The sequence below is a fragment of the Osmia lignaria genome, chromosome 2 (genome assembly GCF_051020975.1).
Source record: "Osmia lignaria lignaria isolate PbOS001 chromosome 2, iyOsmLign1, whole genome shotgun sequence".
NCBI lineage: Eukaryota > Metazoa > Arthropoda > Insecta > Hymenoptera > Megachilidae > Osmia > Osmia lignaria.
In genome coordinates, this window is record NC_135033.1 from 6516279 (window position 1) to 6535794 (window position 19516).

Below are 19516 nucleotides of genomic sequence, written 5' to 3' on the forward strand. Positions count from 1 at the left end.
CTTTCATCATCGTCATCATCGCGAAGCGCATCATCTCGTACGGTTATCGTCCAGCCATCCATCGATCGAGCGGGACCACCTGTTCTCCGTTGTGTTGGTGTAGAGATCGCACCACTTCAACTGAACGTGGACAGGCCGATGTGTGCACACCGATTGGTAAGCGGCTGATGACCTAGCCACGATCAGGCCATCACGTCCACGGCTTGCTGCGGCCATCCCTCGACTCGCTCCATATAATTTGGAGCGCTCACGTGACCCTGGAACGACCAGGGTCAACGCAACATTTGTAATCTTCGAGACGCCGGCGCGACCTGTTCGCACGTTGTTCTCTCGTTGCCCGCCGCTCCGCTCCGCGTCAGCTAGACGACAACGACGTCGGTCACGACCAGACGACGACGACGACGACGACGATGTTCTAGGAACGCCTCGTTCAGCTCCTACGATCTTGGCCAATTGTCTAGCTATTTTGATCCTTGGGAATGGACACTTTGAACGGTGAACCGATCTTTCGTTGGATGTTTTTACTCGTTTTCGAAAGTGCTATGTAAATTACAGTATTTGAAAAATTTGAAAATAGAAGAAATGTAAATTCTTTCTCTAGAAATATTTTCGAGAAAATACGCTGACTCGATTTAAGTAGTTCCACGATAAAAGCAAGAACGTACGCGTTACAAGGATCTCCACGTTTTTATTCCAAGCAGATCAGAGGCTCGCAAGAAACTGCAAGGTAGAAACATAAAATGCATGCAAATAAATTGCACTGTACTTTATGTCTTCAACTAGCAGAGTGAATCATAGAAAGAAGGTCATGACGCGCTACAACGACGTTTCTAAACACTATGTTGCATTCCAGAATCAAGGGGAAGAGCATCGTCAAATAGATCATCGGTTGCAGCAGATGCTTCATTTCACTTTTTCCCCTTAAGTTTCACTGACATAATGAAATTACATAACTTTAGATTCACTACGGTCTCGAGGAGATATGGCCTCTATACGTATTGCCTAAGTGTAAATCACTCTTATCTGTTAACTTGGAATTTATGAAATATAGTCGATCAAGAAGTAGTCATATAGAATAACAGAAAATTTAGTGTTCTAAAAAAAGAAATTAAGAAAGAAATATAATTATAAGTATTAATATTACTATCGACCGGTTTAGAGTTCATAGATAAAATTGCAACTTTCAACGCTCTATACTCTATAAGATAATATTTCGAGAGTTCGACAACGTTAACAAGACGGTTGATACGGTATCAAGGAGGTATCACAGGTGGAAATTACGGTACCGAAGCTTAGGTATCGATGATGCATTGCCAGGCAGGCCGTAGCCGAGCGTACCGTTTCTCGGCTATGCTTTACGAGGAAAAAGTTAAAAATGCTGATTTACACTGGCGACGAGTGAATTAAAATACAAGTTGCCGATCGGGCTGGCGTAGGCGTGCAATCCGATATCGATCTTTTCGCGCGTATAACGAGTCGCTCGCGAAACGAGCGGGCAAAGTTGGACGGGCGACGAGACGCGGCTCTGTTCGCGTACGACTATTAAACGTAAACATCTGGTGGCTCGAAATGTTCGGTCATTTGCGTAAATCACGATGATAAATAATAATCTACGCTCTTTAAGTAAGTTCTAGGCAATAATTTAGATCCGCGGCGTAGTTCGAAGAAAGAACCTGTACAATGGATGAACCGTTGTAAGGAAGATCAAAGGTTATATAATCCCTCTACGTGTCTTGTGGGAACACGATTCATCTCCGTTGCAATCGTAATGCTCGCCGGCGCGGTCGGCTACGCCGTGGCTCGCCATGCTTCTGCTTAAAATTCATAATAAACTGCACGCCTATCCGGCATAAAATGCTTCAAATTAATTGCAGCTGACTACGGCTATCGGACGGTCCAGCGCCTCCATCCAACCTTGCTACCACGCTTGTACCGTTGACACAGAAACAGTAAACGCGAAATCGAACTACGATATTGTACAATTATTTTGTATGCAAGATCGTTATCTACTGACATGTTAAAATTCATTAAAATGAGAATAGTTAAGTTGGGAACTTCTCCTTATAAGTTGGAATAGGTAAAAATGATGAAGTGATGATAATTTTGGAACGTTAGTTGCTGCCGTGGTTCTATCTAAATCATGCCAAGCCTATTTCAAACTCTAAGAAAATCGGCAAGAATAGGTCGAAAGTGATCAAAATGGGCTCTAACTTTTCTAAATAGTTAACCCCTTCTGCTATGATTTTTTCGACAGATTCGTCAGTCAGAGCTAACTGTTCATTGCTTGAATTCAAAATAAAAATTTAAAAAATTGAAATGTTAAGCATACATGGTAAATTAGAATTAGGATTCAAGCATACTAAAAGTACATATCAGCTAAATTTGCCACGTTTGAACTGTAAGTTGCGTCGTGAGTGTCATTCGGTATTACGCGGCAAAGGGTTAAGGGTAGCGGAAAATCGTATGGAACAGCACCGAAAAGCAGCACTGTCCAAGAAGAAGAGTATCGTACGGTGTCGTACATTGCCGCAAACATAATTGCGCAGTCGGCCATCCAGCGAGTGCAGTTCACGAGGGAACAAAAGGAAGAGGCAGCGGAGACGCGCACGAGAGCCGGGTAAACACAATGCATTACGATGCACCGTGGCACGGTCTCGGCGAGCAAGGAACACGCGAGTGGCAAGAGCGGTGGTCGTCCTTTCTACGTCCCTCATGCATGCACGACGTCCACGGCGAGCAGTGTCGTAACTTACGTGGCAGATGGCGATCCTCGCGGTCCCGCGAGCTAGGCACCCAACGGAGATTAGATCGATTTTTCACGGTTGCCAAGAAAATCGCTCGCGAGAACGCGGCTAACAAGCAAGCTGATGCAAATCTCGCGGATAATACGCGAGCGGTCTGGATGAAACGCAGCAGAGCTAGGCGTCCTCCTCAACTAGATCCGGTGTCCGGCTTAATCACCGCAACCACTCTCGGACGCGACACGCTCGTAGAACGCGGAGAACGCGAACCTTGCTAATGCGTTCGCGCAATTAATTATGCGAAATTTACGAGTGCGCTTCGCAGGCAAGCGGTCGCACGGGATAACAGGGCGGTCTTGCGCTAATATTTCACCGAGCTCGCTTATCGTTGACTCGCTCGACTGCCGGATATCGGACGATTTATGGAAACCAGCCACCGTTTGCAACATTACTCACCCGTGACTTTACGGGGTAGAAAAAGGGGGTTCGATAATGAAACGACAGAATGGTGGCATTTTGGGCTGCTTTGGTCAAATGCCAAGCCCATTGCTTGAAAATATTAAATAACGCACTCACCCTTTTCTGCAACATTCTTTGGGTAATAGTCCATATAACATTGCTGCTCCCTTATCGTCAGTCATCTGCAATATTTAATTTTGTATTATTTAAAAAAATTGAAACTATTATAATAAAATTATAGAATTAAATTTCATCGAAGCACGTTAAATCGTCGCTACTTTATCGCTGATAAAATCGACGAAAAAAAATTGATACGCTCCGCAAAATCCGTATCGATCGTCATAATCTCGCGTGGATCGAAAGGCGGGAGGCGAGCACGGTGATCGATAAATCAACGAGAGTGCTGGCAAATGTTCGCATCGGTGAGGGCGTACGTACCCATACAACTTTCCAGCTGCTTTATATGAATCGATTCGGATCATTGGTCGAAAGAAGAGCTCGTAAAGTCGTGGCTCACGGCCAACGATACGAATCTGGCTCGATGTAATATTTAGCCGATCGCCGCTGCCCATATGCCGCCGACGGGACCGGAGAAATGTATCAAGGAATAATAGCCAGGAAATCGTCCGTTCAGCTAATCGTAAATTTAGCACCGACACCACGCTTCGAACGGGATGCGGAAGATTGATCGCGCTTGTCTCTCGGGAGGAAGACGTTAACGATGCACCGGAATGCCTTTTGCGTGGCGCATACTATTTACGACGTGATTCTATTCGCGAATCTATTGGATGTTGACTTTAGAAATTTTATCATTCGTCTGATATTTATTGTATTATTATTTTATATATTTCATAAGTTCTTAAAGAGTGGAGTAAGATTAATTATAATTCAGATTTTACACTAATTATTACTAATTTTTTTCATACTTTTTGAAAATAAAATAGATAGGGATGCGCTATGATCGATGCAATTTTTGCCCAAATGTACAGGCGAAGATACTAGTCCCGATCTCGACGATCGATCACTCGACGGGCGTCGCGACGTTTGATCGCGAATGCAGGGATCTGGCGCACGTGCGCATGCGCAATTTATTACGCGATAAACAAGCCAGTGGCCAGGGTATAGGTATGCCGGTGGTAAAGGGTCCGCGTCGAGCTGGTAGCTGACCGCTCCCGGGAAGCGGTCGCGTTTGGCGCGATCGCGGAGGAGCCTGGCCGGTGTCGCGGCAAGATCGCGTCAGATCGAGGCCGCCGCGTCGAGAAAAACTAGTAGCGGTCCCATAGATCTGTCGATCCGAGCTGACTACGTCCACCGCGTACTGTCTTCCCCCTTTTTTCCCGAAAGGATCGCTCGTTGCCAGCTACCACTCGCTCGCCGCCGGTTAACCGCGGCTCTCCCGTTCTTTCCTGTCGCCTCGCGCCGCGAACTCGCGAGCAAACAATCCCTCTTCTCCTCTCCACGCGATCGCTTCTCTGCAGCCGGCTAATAAGCCGCTACCTTCGGACATTAAAGCTCGTATTACACGCCGGTCCCGTCGGTAATTGGACGCGTATTCAACCGGCCGGCGCAAGTAACACTGGATCTACCATCTCTTCCGAGTACAGCAGATCGCTCGATGCCTTCTTAATGAAAGGACACAGGAAGGATGCGGTACGCTACTCATGCTCGACCGGAGACCGCGAACCTTGCGCATCGACGCCGAGAACAGGGCGCCTTAGCGTTGGGTGAAATGCCCTCGATTGCTTCGAGATTGTTTATTGGGTGTTTAGAGGTTTTCTTTGATGAATATGTTACCGATCATGTATAGAATGCCTGGCGTTTTTGGGAAAAATATGAAATATCCGAAATATTTTAATATTATATGAACTTTTCCTAAGGAATGTACAGATTTTGTAAAATAATTATTGTAAAAATTAGTAAAATAAGAAAGAATCCTAAATAGTCTTTGATTTTAAATTATAATTTTGGGAAAAATTAATGCCTGCTTTTCATACGTTGTCAATAACAAATAATTGAAAATAAAGAATTTTCAAAATTGAACTAATCTGGTATTTGAAATTTCTGTAAATCAATAAGTGTCTTTATATACAACACTTTCTGTTGGATTAAGTTCTTTATTCGAACACGTGTTGAGAAATTGAAACTTTAATCGAATGACAATCCTCTGGAATTAACACGGTTCGGTTTGTCACGCTTGATTAAAGTAAAGAGGCAAGTGCTAATTTCTCGCCGAAATAAGACTACGGTATGCAAGAACCACACAGAAGCAATCAAACGAAGGAATGATACGCGACAGGCTCGATTAATTTTCCCCGAGACGCCGGCGTACATCGGTACGATAGAATCGTCCCCGATAAAAAGCAATAACAGCGTCTGGCAGCGCGTGAATTTCTCTCGCACGTAACCGCGCCGATGGCCGCTTTCGCAAACCGAGCGCGTTTTTGGCCGTTTGCTTCCTCCGAAACAGCGAGACTTTTTTAATGGAGGCATATAAATCGACCGATAATCCAGCGGACGGATTTCCATGTGGCATGCAAATGAGTCGGGCGAGTTTTTTTTTTCCTTTCTTTTTTATTCCGCCAGGATACGTATAAAATCTTCTTAATGGTATAATTTCGCTATTAATCTCCGCGCTGCCTCGTCCCGCGCGAGGACAGTTTCACCGTACGGGTGAACTTTGCACGCGTGTGCGGCTCGATTCAGAACCGGATGACCACGTACGTGTACCGGATCGAAGCTGAAAACACGGGTTGTAACAGAGGCTAATTATACGCGATTCGGTCGCGATTTAGCACCGTTATTCCGCCATCAATTTCGACCTTATCCGAAACAGTCCACGGCCCCTGCGAAGAGACCGAGGACACTGGGATCCATCAGGCGAGCCTCGAGTTTTACGATCGACCAGTCCCAATATCGCACCGACACGAGAATAAATAATTCGATTTCGAAACCAGCGCGGATCGTCTCCGCTTCGAACGGCCGCCTCTTGAACCAGTGTCCAGAGATGGAGACACGAGAAACTCTTCTTGCCGCTTGTCTTTTTCCTTCGCCTCGTTATAATGAACTTACGAAAAGGACGAACGGTCGGAGAAAAGGAGAGCTTCTGATTCTTTGATCGTTCGACGTTCAGGGGATATTTCATGAGCACACGTGTTAGGTCGTCCGGCATTTTATTCTTAATACTCTAACGACCATACATTCCATAGAAAGTAAAACTAATTATAAATTTATATCTCACAGCTGCTGATTCTGGGGTTGGAATTTCATAAATCTAATCTTGTTAATAGTTTGAAAAATAAATTTAATATTAGAAGTAAGGCAATTATTTCATCAAGTTTGTTAGGAATGAACCACAAAATGGAGTCTTTTACTCCTGTAGTAATTGATTATAAATTATGAAAATACATTATGGGGTTGAAATTAAAAAAATCTAAGGGAAGGGATTTAATCATCCGAAGAATTCGTGCACCGCGAAATGACCATAAATTGAATCGTAATTCGTATATTATACGGTATAAGTATGAGATACGTGCGAAGAATAATAACGTAAGATTCCACGAAGTCACGAATGCGTAACACTGGTCGTCAAAGTGTTAATAACAATAAAGCATGTTCCTGTAAGGAGTAAAGTAAGCGAGGACCACCGCGAAGAGCGCTCTCGTAAGATCTCGAGGACGATCATCGAGACCGTCATTGAATTGCCAACAGTTAGCGATAGCCCGGGATCGTAACCAGTTGTACGTTTACCGTAATCAAGTCCACGAAGTTCGGTCTCGATTTCGCGCCGTTATTTCGCCATCAATTCGATCCCTTATATCCGAAACAGCAAACCTTCGAGCGGGTAACGAGCGACACCGGTCTTTAAGGATCCTGTCGCGCGCGAATCGCGCGAGTTTTACGAGCTTCGTCGCCCGCGACCAACAGCAGGGAATAAAATCGCGATTCGAACGCGATCTCTTCTGGTAGAGAAGGAAAGGACCGGGGTTCGCGGTGTTCCGAGCCGAAATTCCCTCGCATACCTTCCTCCTTTTTATATCTCGATCGATATCGTGCGACTGTAAATAATCCCGGGATAGGTACCAGTGCCGGGCGCTTAAAGGAGCGCGTAAACGCTCTTGCAGCCGCATTTTCGTGCATCCAGGAATCCGTTGGACGGGCAATGATGCATCGGCTAGAGGATCGAGCAACTTACCGAGCTTGGTATGCGCGATCGGAAGCCAGAGAATTTTCGACGTCACTGGAATCGCGCAAAGAAAGAATCAGAGCGAAAGAATGCCCTGAGATAAGCATCCCGAACGATCCGATTTCGTGGAAAGCTCGAATCGGTTGGTATCGTGACGATCGCCCGACCGGCAAGGCGTACAAAATTATTCGAATAGAGGAGAGGGCTTGATTTCGGAAGCGTCATTAGTTATCTGGACGGTGGACGGTGCCTCATTTACAACTCTGTTAATTTCGTAAAAGAGCCGGAGTCGTGCCGTGGGGAAGCGGACGAAGAGGCAGGAGGAGAGATAATCGGCTTGCGCAAGTCGAAGAGGCGCTCGATCTCGGCCAGGGAAGATAAAAACGTGAAAAAATAAGGTCGGAGCGGAGGGAAAAGAGGAGCAGATCGGAGCGGAGACGAACGCTAGGTCTGGAATACCAACGCCGACGCCGAGCGTGCGCCTCTTTCCAATGACATCACTACGCTCGGTGACCGAGTTCGTTTGATTTAAACGCGGGTTCGTCGTGTAGGTTGCCGCTTGAAATATCACGTAACCCGCATGCTGCATCGCGAGATTATGCACGAATTATTGGTGCGTTGAAGCGTGTTCAGTAATGCGGATCCACCGTGAATCCTCTATCCAGTTCTCACGAGAACGCGACATCGCTGGACAAGATTTTTATAAAGTTCGTTAGTCACATAGAATACTTTATTGTTGAATAAACAAATGAAAGTTGCATGGTTTTCTTCTGCGTTCGTTTTTTATCAAGTAACCCCCTTTGGGGGCAGACGGCTAATTGTTTGAAAGATATTAATAATTACAGTTAGTTACTCCTTACATTCTGAAGTATGACAAACTCATACATACAACTCGTAATCTAGAGATCCACGGTTCAAATCCTTGGTTCCCAACATATATATATTTTTTTAATGATAATTTGTCTCCTTTTGAATAACTATTACATAAAAATTATCATAAAAAAAAAAAAAAATAATTTTTGGGAACCAAGGATTTGAACCGAGGACCTTCAGATTGAGAGTCATGGATCCGCTCCGTGGTTAAACACATGACTGGCAATCTAAAGGTCCTCGGTTCAAATCCTTGGTTCCCATTTTCTTTTTTTTTTTTTTTCGTTAATGATAATTTGTCTCTTTTTGATAACTAAAATTCTATATTCTATTTTGACTAACTTTAATTATTAATATCTTTTAAATAATTAGCCGTCTGCCGACAAAACGGGGTATAGGCGTGTTCAGCTCGACGAGCTCTACAAGCTGGCAAAGTTTCATTAATAAGTGAGTGTAACACTTGGGTAGTTCTCCGTATTAGTGGTAAGAGAAACGGTACCGTTATCACTGTTCCTATTGAGAACGATGCAGAACTTCAAATTAATAATATAAGTGTAATAAACAAACATTTTCCCCGATAAATGTTTATTTTCATTAAATTGATGGATAATAGATGACGATTTAGGCACTATTAAATGAATAAATGAAACTCGAATGGTTCTTTTTTGCGTTCGGTTTCTATGAGCAAGTGTTCATAATTCAGCAGTGAAAGAAACCAGATACTATGTCTATTTTTATTGCAAACGATGCAAAATTTCAAACGTAAAATAAGTGTAATAAATGATATGTACCTTGATAAATGTTTCAAGTTTATTTTCATTGAAGCTTAAAGAATTTCGATTTCACTGCAGAAGATGCTCACCCCTATCTACCCTTCACCTGCACTTATTTCACAATTTTTTACTTCAAACTTGAAAATTTCTCTAATAAGAATTTATCATAAACCCTGGTGATTCTCAGCAGGCATCACGAAATCTGGCCGCGAAAATGAAGGGGAGAAGTCTACTTTTAAGTGGCACTTTGGATCGTCCTCTCGCGTCTCGAACGGCTCCAATCGAATCGGTAACGAACGATTCGAGATACGGTCGAGGGCGTTATGTAGGACCACACACGAGGCGTCCGCGCTATCCTCGACCCGGTCCCACCAGGTAATGTTTCTTTTAAGTGCGAACACAAATTGTAACTGAGACGATGGGCTTTCGCCCTTTCCCCCTGCGCGGGCCATAGCCCGGGCCCCGGGTCGAGAAATATCTGGTGGATCCGATTTCAAAAGCCGTTCGTTTGGATTCACGATTGTACGAGGGCCCGGAGCACCGAGCGTGTCGCTGCTTCGACCAGCAACCCCGACGCCCTCGGCGTTCTCGTTCACCCTGCCACCATGATCCCTTTCCCTTTGACGCTGCTACACGGTACTCTGCCACGACCAACGAACCTTGCCCACTGTCGCCGATTTATTTCATCACCGTAACAGTAAGAACAAGGCTTTACATCGTGGAACCGCGACCAACATTCTGCAACTGTATATTAACCCCCTTGGCTCAGCGAGAATTTATCCTGAAGCTACGTTTCATTTGGTATATTTAGCACTAGATAAGAAACTAATTTGTTTAATGGTATTTTTATTTAAATAATTGAATAAATATGATGTTTTAACAGATATAAGCATGTTATGTGTCATGGGTTATTATACATTAATCAAAGTGTGCTTAACTCTCACATGGCGGACCATGGAGAGAGCCACAACTTTAATGGATTTTAACACTTTATCTACCGGAAGCCTATTAATAGGCTCGGTTAGTGATAAAAAACCGATCAATAATATTTTGATATTATTGTATCACAAATTCACTTATAACTCGTTAAGTGTACTTCAATTAAGAGGAAATTAAAAGAAAGGGTTACACCTTTTGATCTTTAATTATTGTTAAGTTATAAAGCGCTAGTGCTTATCTCTTTTATTCATTGCTGGTAGATAATTATCAGTGAATCAACGAATTACAGTACACAACTAATCCCCATAAAATTTCAAAGAACAACAAAATAACACATCGATTTCTTTACGACTAAAGTAGCAAAAGAATGACAGTGTTTGTCAAGTCCAAATAAGCAACAGGAGATTCCAGAAGCAGTCGCGACCCCATCGATACGCTTTTCCCGGAGCAAGGAGAAAAAATGTTCTCTCGAACCAGTTTTCGCGTATGACAAACGCACCTTGACACGGCGAGCCGCGTAGGAATTTGCTGCAATCGAGCGAGGGGAAAAAAGTCGCTTTTCCTATAATTGGCACGCGAGTAGCTCGTTTGTTGGCCGGGTCGCTCGCGCGCCGAAGGCGTGGCGTGCGAAAGTGCCACGTGGCGTAACACACCGGCACAATGATAATTGCACCGCGTGGAAATGAAGACTCGCGTGACACTCTCGGCTCTTCCTTCCGAGAGACGATCATCGCCCACGCGTTGCACGCGCGCACGACCGTTTTTCAAGCTTTGCTCGCCAGTGAAAGCGTCGCGTCGCGATCCCCGAAAGCGAACCGGTCCAACGACGATCATTTGCCGATCGAACGAAATTCCAGCGAACGCGGTCATCTTCCTTCACCATCGACGATTAAACCGACTTTTCGGCCATGTTATTCGATTATCGTCGATCGTTGATCGGATGATTATTAAATCGAATTAACGTACGGCTTTTGCATGGAGATTACACAGGAGGAAGCTCGCTGACTTTTATTCGGAAATTAATGCCCTTGGGACTGTGCGGCTCGTTCGACAGCCACCAAGTTTCTCGGGATATACACATTTATTTTTCTCTTCAATATTGTGAAAACCGAGTGCATTGTAAATTATCATTAACACTTAATTAATGATTAATACGTGGAAGTACGGTAACGTTATGGGTAAACTTTCTTTAAAACTTTACAGCGAACCTTATTCATTATTCAATATTACTCAGAAAACATGTTTCATCGTCGTGGTTTGGTTTGAAACTTTTCGAATTAAGAAGAAGAGAATGGTTGAAAGAGAAATGTTAATGCATTATGAAAGCAGTTATAATGATAAAAAACGAATGAAGAGTGCACAAGGTTTTGACTCGGGGCTGATAAAGCGAGTTAATCGAATTAACATACATTGTAAAATAATTGAAATTATAGTACTTTCACGGGCCAAGAGGAAACGGGTTACACAAGATGGGTATCTTCTTAAATCTTCTTTTTCTTGCTAAATAAAAGGTTACTGATCAAGCTTAATGGGTATTTACAGAGAAAACTGTGCACTACTTTTTTAAATTATACGAGAGCTGGACGCAAAGACTAATAAAGAGGCATGGAAACAATCGAGAAAGAAACTCCTACACTATGTTGGGTCATCGATGACCCACAATATTACAAGTGTACTACACCTGATAATTATGTACCGCTTAATAATACAGATCACTGTACACGATAATTATATACTGGTTATTATGAAATGTTTCGAGATAATATACCATTTAACCTTTCAACCACTACAGGTGTACGGATTACTCCATATAAGTCAATTTCCTATTTTCTTGCATCATAGATGAAACACACGTAAGTTTATTTATAATTACATTGAGAATAATTATATGGTGTCATTTAAAAATGTGACGATGACTTTGATAAATTATAATATTGCAAATAGTAGAATCATCTACGAATCGACCTGATATTTGAAATCACCTGATCACTTGTTTCATAGGTCACTAGCGACCCAGAGGATCGATTGAACGTGTTTCTGTCGCGGGCCAAGGTGTCCTCGATACGGTTTCGAATAGGTAATCTCGGCAATTGATCGAGTGGCAGGAAGCGATTAAACCGTGTGTTTTAATACTGGCCGCGGGCGAGCACCGCTTTCATAACTTAAAACGTTGTCCCGCGAAGCATCTACATTTTTACGATAATGGTGGCCGCTAAATTATCGCCGTGCGAGAAATGAATTTTCTGAAGCGTTCACGCTTAAAGTGCCCAAAGGCTCGGCGAGTTCGTCGTTAAAAAAAGGTTGGACCACGCGTGTCACCGGGTCCCGCGGCTTAGCGAGCCGAAAAACCGAGGGAAAAATGTCACAGGTGCGTTATCAACGATCGACTCGTAAACTTTTACGCTTCTTTCCTTACGAACTTTCGAATCGAACGGCTCGCGTTCGAGCTACTTTCCCTCGGATCCTCGCGACGCCGACATAAACTCGCGCGAACGAACAGTTATTGTGAAACGATTCTGATACGCGCCGACAATCGGGATAAAGCGAATGGAAACGGGCGTATTTCACACGGAACGTCCGTACTTGTTCACGGTGGATTAGAAATCATCCGTGGGCGCGTTAAGTGACCGAGGCATTAATTCGTCGAGCGCAACGGAACCGATTAATACGTCCACCCGTTTTAACGCGCTCGTAAATTTTCGATATGGCTGTAATTCTCGAGCTTCCCGAGGCCGGTGTGTGTGTTTTAATACCGAAGGTATCGCGATAAGGCGGCGTAAATTATGCGACACTCGTTCGTGTTGCGCGATATTACCTTCAGATTGTTACAGTTACTTTCAAACTGAGCTTTCGGCCGTGTTGGTGGCCACTCGTCGCGACCTGACAAAACGCGTGGGTGGGATGAATGAAGTTCTGTCAGGTAGACCGTTCGAGGATGGCCTTCTGGCTTGATTGAAACTCGTCGGATAAATGGGGGACAATTAATTTGGCCGGTAATTAATTTGAAACGGAGCTCCTTTTATTTTCTGTTTAAGGAATGTGGATGAATTTAAATTGAACAGGATGTCCAAACTGATGTACAGCACAGGTCAAAAGTTTCGTGTCGTTTCTCAATTTTTAATAAAGTGAAATATTAAACTGAATGTAATTCAAAGTTTATGAACTGCATATGAAATTATATTGAAAATCCTAGAATACCGTGAACCACGGCTGCACCTTGTGAACGAAGCTAAGGTCTAGGAGTGGACATTTAATCGCAAGCCTAACGTGGACCACACCGAAGGCGATACGGTCCGAAGGATATCATCGGACCGCGTTATCGCGACCTATTAGACACGCTTGTAGTCTTACGACCTGTCGTAACCGAGCCCGCTACGTCGCTTTACCAGTTCTCGACTTACACGAAACAGGCCTCGGGTCGGGGGTCAGTTCTTCGGCATCGTGGCTACCGGTAAGCAAGAGGATCGAGGGACGAGTCGTCAGGTGTCCTTGACCGGTACTGATCCGAGAGACCCCGGCGTCATCCGATAGAGATAAAGTTAATTAATTGACGATAAACGTAGCGGACGTGGATGACGTTAAATCCGTTGATCTACGATCGGTACGGATATCTTCTGATTACAAGGATTCCCATGTTCCAGCCTGATCGTGAACACTTTTCAATATTTACAAGTTATGTTCAATGTTTAGTTAGATGTTGCGGTTGCGGAGAAGCCAGAAGAGATAAGAAGGAGAATCATTTATAATTCGAAACGAAAGAATCTCGTTTGAAAGAATAGCCTGAGATTAAAGAAATGAAGGTGAAAAGCGTTTAATATTGTTCAGCTACTCGTGATTATTTGAAAACCATTTGTGCGTTGAACGATCGAGTAAACTCATAGGAATGTTATTGTAAGAAGCAGCGAAGAAAATTTCAAACGCGATAACGAAGATAAAAGACGCGTAACGCGAAGAGTTACTGTTATACACCATTACACCAACTAAGAATACGACACCTTTAAAGAAACTCCAATCTCCGATCGCGGGTATTACCGGGTAAGTTAAAAATCTATTTAACAAATTCTAGAATAAAACTCGATGCGAAGGAAAATTCCAAGGTAATGCAATGCGCGAAACGATATCCAAGACATAAAACGTTATTCCTCTGAAAGGATCGAATACGATGATTTCTGGTATAAAACGCGTTAAATGCCAAGACTCGACGCGAAAATGATCCCACGATCGGGGTTGTTGGTTCTTGTTGCTCGAAAATCCGGGCAAGGCTCGTCCGTAAAGGTCTCCAGATGCGTTGACCTCCGCTAGACCATTAAATGATGAATATTACCGGCAATTACGAGTATACCAGTCATTGTATGCGTGAATCGACCGGTCACAGCCGCATGTATCGCCGTTATCGTGCACACGCACGTAGGATGCACGCGTACGGGGTGAGAGTGCGGATTGAAAAAAAAAAAAAAGAAGAGACAACCGGTTGTGCTATGCTCACGGGATCATAGAGCCCCACTCTCGAAAGCGACCTCTTCGCGGCTCTACCGCGAGAAGATGACACCGGGGTTCTCAACCTATAGTCTAGGATTTATCAAACACCATTTCTAGAATCTTGTTCCATATCAATCTGAATAAAAAATCATAACATATCTTTCATTACGTTGATAACCTTTTGAAATGATTTTACAGGTAATTAAATGACCGAATGTACCTGAAGAGATTAGGAATTGATTAAACAAAAGTGATTTTAGACGGAGGTAAGTATATAAGTAAGTTTACTGTCTGCGATATTTTTTATTTTTCATTTATCATTCATTGATGCTAATGATTTCTATATTTTCATGTTATAGAATAACACCTAGAGTCTCAATGAAGACGCGTTTCAAACTAACCAAATTGCTTAACAATACCAATTTCCATTGCGCCACCTTTTTGCAATTGAAAATGTTTCCATTAATAACACAAGCTATTGCTGTTTCACCTATCCACCATCCATACCCAGTGAAATCAATCAATTACCCAGAAACGACTTAAACGCCTCGGCATTAGCATTCAGGCTGGCGAACAACCTCCCAATCGTTTACCCATCTTCGTGGAAAGCAATTCACCCGATCAACGCCGTGTGGTGTGCATAAATCACGCCGGGCAATGACAGAACCGCTCTGCGAAACGTTGTCCGGATGTTGTTCGATCGTTGAAACGAGAACCGACGCGCGCGCATTAGGATGCCGCGAGAGCTATCATTTTCTCTCTTGAACCACTTCCTCTAATTAATGCGCCGTTTCTCCCGCGTTAATCGTGTTCATTTCAGTCGGCGAACGATCGATCGCGATGTCTCCGTGACGAGAGCAAGCGAGATATCACCATTGTAGGGAGTTTAGTAAAGAGGAAAATAAGAGAAGATGAAGAAGAAAAAAAAGTATTCCGCGTGCCGGAGCTTTGAAACCGTTCAGGCTGGCGAACAGAAAGACTACGGCCGAGCAGAATCGTCGACAAGGTCCCCTCTGACCCGACGGCGATGGCAAACGATCGGCGCGCAAGAACCGGAGCCTGATTTATGGGCCGGTCGCGAGAGGGCTGCGTCTTCTCGCGAAGTCAGCCAGCCGTTCTGTAGGTACTTGCGCGTACCTGCATACACGTACCTGTATATATCACTGATACTGTGTCGCTGTGGACGATAGGTATACAGAGGGATACGAGTACACATCAACAAGCGTAGACAAGGATTCGCATAAGGCAAGATCTGCTTCCGGCCCGGCCGGTGCAGCTATCTCGATCCGCGGGGGAAAGCTTCGCGACTCGCAAAACGCGGCTCGAGCCAGTGCCGCGGCCACACGATATCGTCCTTACCGTTCGCGATCGCTTCCGAGAGAGTTCTGATCGATCGATCGATCGATTTTACCCAACGAAACTCAGCCCAGTTTCACCGATCCATGGATCTGTACCTACTGTGAATCGGTTTCTTGCCTTTCTTGCGTTTCTCTCCCTGTTGGACTTCTGCTCGAGATCACGAAGGGTCGAGTCGAATCGAATCGAATCGAATGGAAACGCGACGAGACGCGACGCGACGCGACGTCCTCTCCATGCCCCCCTTTTCTTCGTTCGCTCGGTCTCCCTCTTGGTCTTCTCGGTTCTGGTCTCGTTCTATACGTGGTCCCCGCACGGTCTCTAGGCTCGCCGGTAGCCGGCAGCGTTTACATTAATGTATGAGGGCAATCGTAAAGCTCGATGTGTACATACGTCTCGATCGGGCTCCCCGGCTACGACTGAGATTTTCTCGTGCGGCCAACGGACAAAAAAAGGCCACGACATGCCGCGACGACGTGTACCCGATCTAATGCACTCGCCTATCCGTCCGTCGAGGGACGCGCGGCCGGGCCACCGGTGAGCCGATCGCACGGCCAACCGACCCATTATAATGTGAAATCGTGACGACCTGCCTTCCTCTGCCCTCTGCCCGCCCCACCGCGCCACGCTCACCCTGATTGTCCGTTTCATTATGCTGATCGCGGTTTCGTCGGTTTCGAGCAATTAACATACGAGACCGCGACCACTGCGTTCACTTTCAACTTCAACCCTTTTCGAAAGAAATTTTTAATTTAACGAAAAGAAGATTGCTTAATCGAATCCAAGTATGAACTATGCTGAATTAAAGAAATTCTAATTTGAATCGATCTTTTCTAATGCCCGCCAGCGAAAATGAGATCCCATCATCGAAACATCACCATAAATCTTCCGACGATACAAAGTTAAATTATCCAACAATCACCGCCGATCAAAGCAACAGCTCTTAATCCTCTTTTCACAAAAGATTCCCACAATTAATCGCAGCCATCAGCGTGCTAACAACCACGAGCAATTGAACGCCCACCAGAGGCATTCTTCGAGCGTCGACGAAAATCACTCGGCCGTGTATACGCTCGATTACGCGAGTACTGGTCCGGGGCTGTTGATTGCGTCAGAGCGTGATCTTCCTCGTGGCCAGGATGAACAGGCTAAGGCGAGGCGATATATACGCGTGTGCACGGATTATACATCCCGATGGATATATATTTGCAAGGCATCCAAGGTGTATTACCCGCGGAGAGGAGGCCTGCTGGAAGAGGTCGACCGAGAGGTCGCTCGGTAAATTGGTCGCTGCGGCGTTACCGTTGATCTACGGCAACAGACGCGATAGTTATGGAAAGGTTACGGCGGAGCGGTCGATAAAGCGTCGCGCTGCCTGTCCTCGGGAATCCGCGACAGCGGGGAACGAATCGTAAATCGCGGAATCGCAACCGCTCGCCGTGGCCGCTTGGAAAAAGAAGAAGGGACAGAGCGAGAGAGTTCTTCTCTCACCGAGCCATTTCCCTTCCTTCTCCTGCACGTATTCCGCGATCGCACGATTTCCGTCCTCTTTCGCGTCCCAGGACCACGACCAACCTCCTCCGCTCAGACCGAGATAAGCGATTGAAGAAGCTTCTGAGTCGAGCTTGAAAATCTTCCTCGTCCTTCCTCTTCTTTCTGACTCGACGATCGAGACAAAAGGATTTGCATTTTATTGTATACATATGTATTCTGAATAAATATATCTGTTATTATAAAATTTTATTTTGAACAATTTACTTCTTTCTACATCCTTTCGATCCCTTATCCTCGTCTGCTCCGAATGCACGAGGAATCCGCGCGGAGCAATCGTACATCATGCGGTCGGAGCGAAGTACTGGAGATAAAAAAAAAATGAATCAAGATTACTCGGAGCTGATCAAGTCTGTCACGTGTCGGAAGCGAGGCTCTCTCGAGGAGAGAGGGCCAAGACAGCTCGGAGAAGATCGAGGCGGGTGCGAGCTGCAGATTTTTGCGTTGCACGGTCGGCCGAGGCCGTTTTAATCTCCCTCGAGGTCGACTTTCCGGTACACCCACGCCCGTGTCATCGATATATCACGCGGGGCGCGTTCGCAGCCCTCTTGAATGCCGCGCGACCGATTCGGCCTCGGGCCCAGAATTCCGCGTTGTTCTCGATTCGAAGAGAAAACATACCGGACCGTGGCCTTTTTTGGCCTGTTACGAGGTGTCGCAATCGCAAGGGGGATGCCTCGGGACGATCTCTCTCGAAAGTGATGCTCCGACACGGTGAAACGGGACGATCGTAAAAATTCAAACCTGGGCCCTTATTATTACCCTCTGACGCACGGCGATACGCTGGCGAGCTTGTAACCGCGAGCTTGTTGCGCGACAGGTCAGCAGGCGTAGGAGTGACACGTTGAGTTACTCGATATGAGCAATACGATCTCGCGTACGAACGTCGAGGCGGTTCTTTCGAAAGAACGACGGTGAAACGATTTTAGAAGGGGATATTTCACGAAAGCCTATGAATACGTCTTTTTCGCGACCAGACCATTGTATCCGGTACAGCTTATTGCTGTTGTTCGATCGTGTCGATTCGGCATTCGAATGATTCTTAAACGGTGCTGAAAAATCGAGATCTAGTGTGCTGCAGTTTTCTGGTATGCGGAGGCGAGGCTGTTGATATACTACGCCTATCGGAAATCGAACTGATTAAGTTCACGGAATGTTCGATGGAAAGTAGGAAAAACTTGACGACGTTTTAAACAATGGTTCTTTTACCATTCGATTTGACATATGCCAACACAGAAATCTTTTATAGGGTATTGTTCGAAGTAGGAACTTTGTATATCATTGCAAAAACTGGTATGTAAAAGAATTTATTTTTTACTTTTGCTCTTTGAGCGAATTTCTATTGATACGATAATAAAGAATCGAAGTACTTTATAGGTATGTAGGAATGTTATAGCTTCATTCAGAAAACGATACCGACGTGGACAATCAATCAGTGAGGAAGAAGAATATCGATGATAAAGGTTCGATATAGAAAGTGGAAAAGCAAAGAACATCGTCGAAGACCTACGCCTATTCCGGATGCGATTGGATCGGGACGCCATTAATAACGACGCACTTACCGATCCCATGGCAGGTGGTAGACCGCATGAAAGTCACGACCTGACATTTGCCTGGGTTGCCCGCGCCCGATCGCGTCCCGAGAACCGATCGCGATGCGATTTTTCTACACGCCGCTGAGCCGCTGGAGAAGCAACAGAGGGCAATTTCAAGTGTAACGACCACCGCTAACACGTGAAACGCGTGGCATACCCATGGCTTTCTCTCTTTCTTCCTTTCTTTCTTTCTCCCGCTACCTTTCTCTATGCGCCGCCGACTTTTCACTCTCGACCAGGCATCGATGTCTCCGTGTTTACTTCAGCCAGCTTGGAGTTACGAGGCGAATCGCTGCTACTTTAACGCGGTTCCTTTTAATTAATTAAGAATAATATAATTGTACGGGTAAATAAAGATTTTATTGGGGTTTTGTAACATTATGCCATATAAGAAATTAAATTATTTATAATTGAAGCAATTGATGGAACAATATTTATAAATATTGAATACAGGTAATGGAACAATATAAAATTGTTTTGCCATTATTTTTTTAATTGAGAATTATTGAATTTCAAGAGAGTATTAACCACCCTCTGGGAATCTCACCCTTCTTTATAAATAAAATTCAA

The 19516-nt window shown here is 44.7% G+C and overlaps 1 long non-coding RNA gene across 2 annotated transcripts in view; it reads right to left on the reverse strand.

Annotated features, from left to right (window-relative positions):
* The window catches only part of LOC117605899 (uncharacterized), a 90884-nt gene that overhangs the window by 54879 nt on the left and 16489 nt on the right, over positions 1-19516 (reverse strand). For both annotated transcript variants that reach the window (XR_004581824.2, XR_004581825.2), the window contains exon 2: positions 3318-3382. This is a non-coding gene — a long non-coding RNA (uncharacterized LOC117605899). The remainder of the gene's footprint in view (positions 1-3317; positions 3383-19516) is intronic.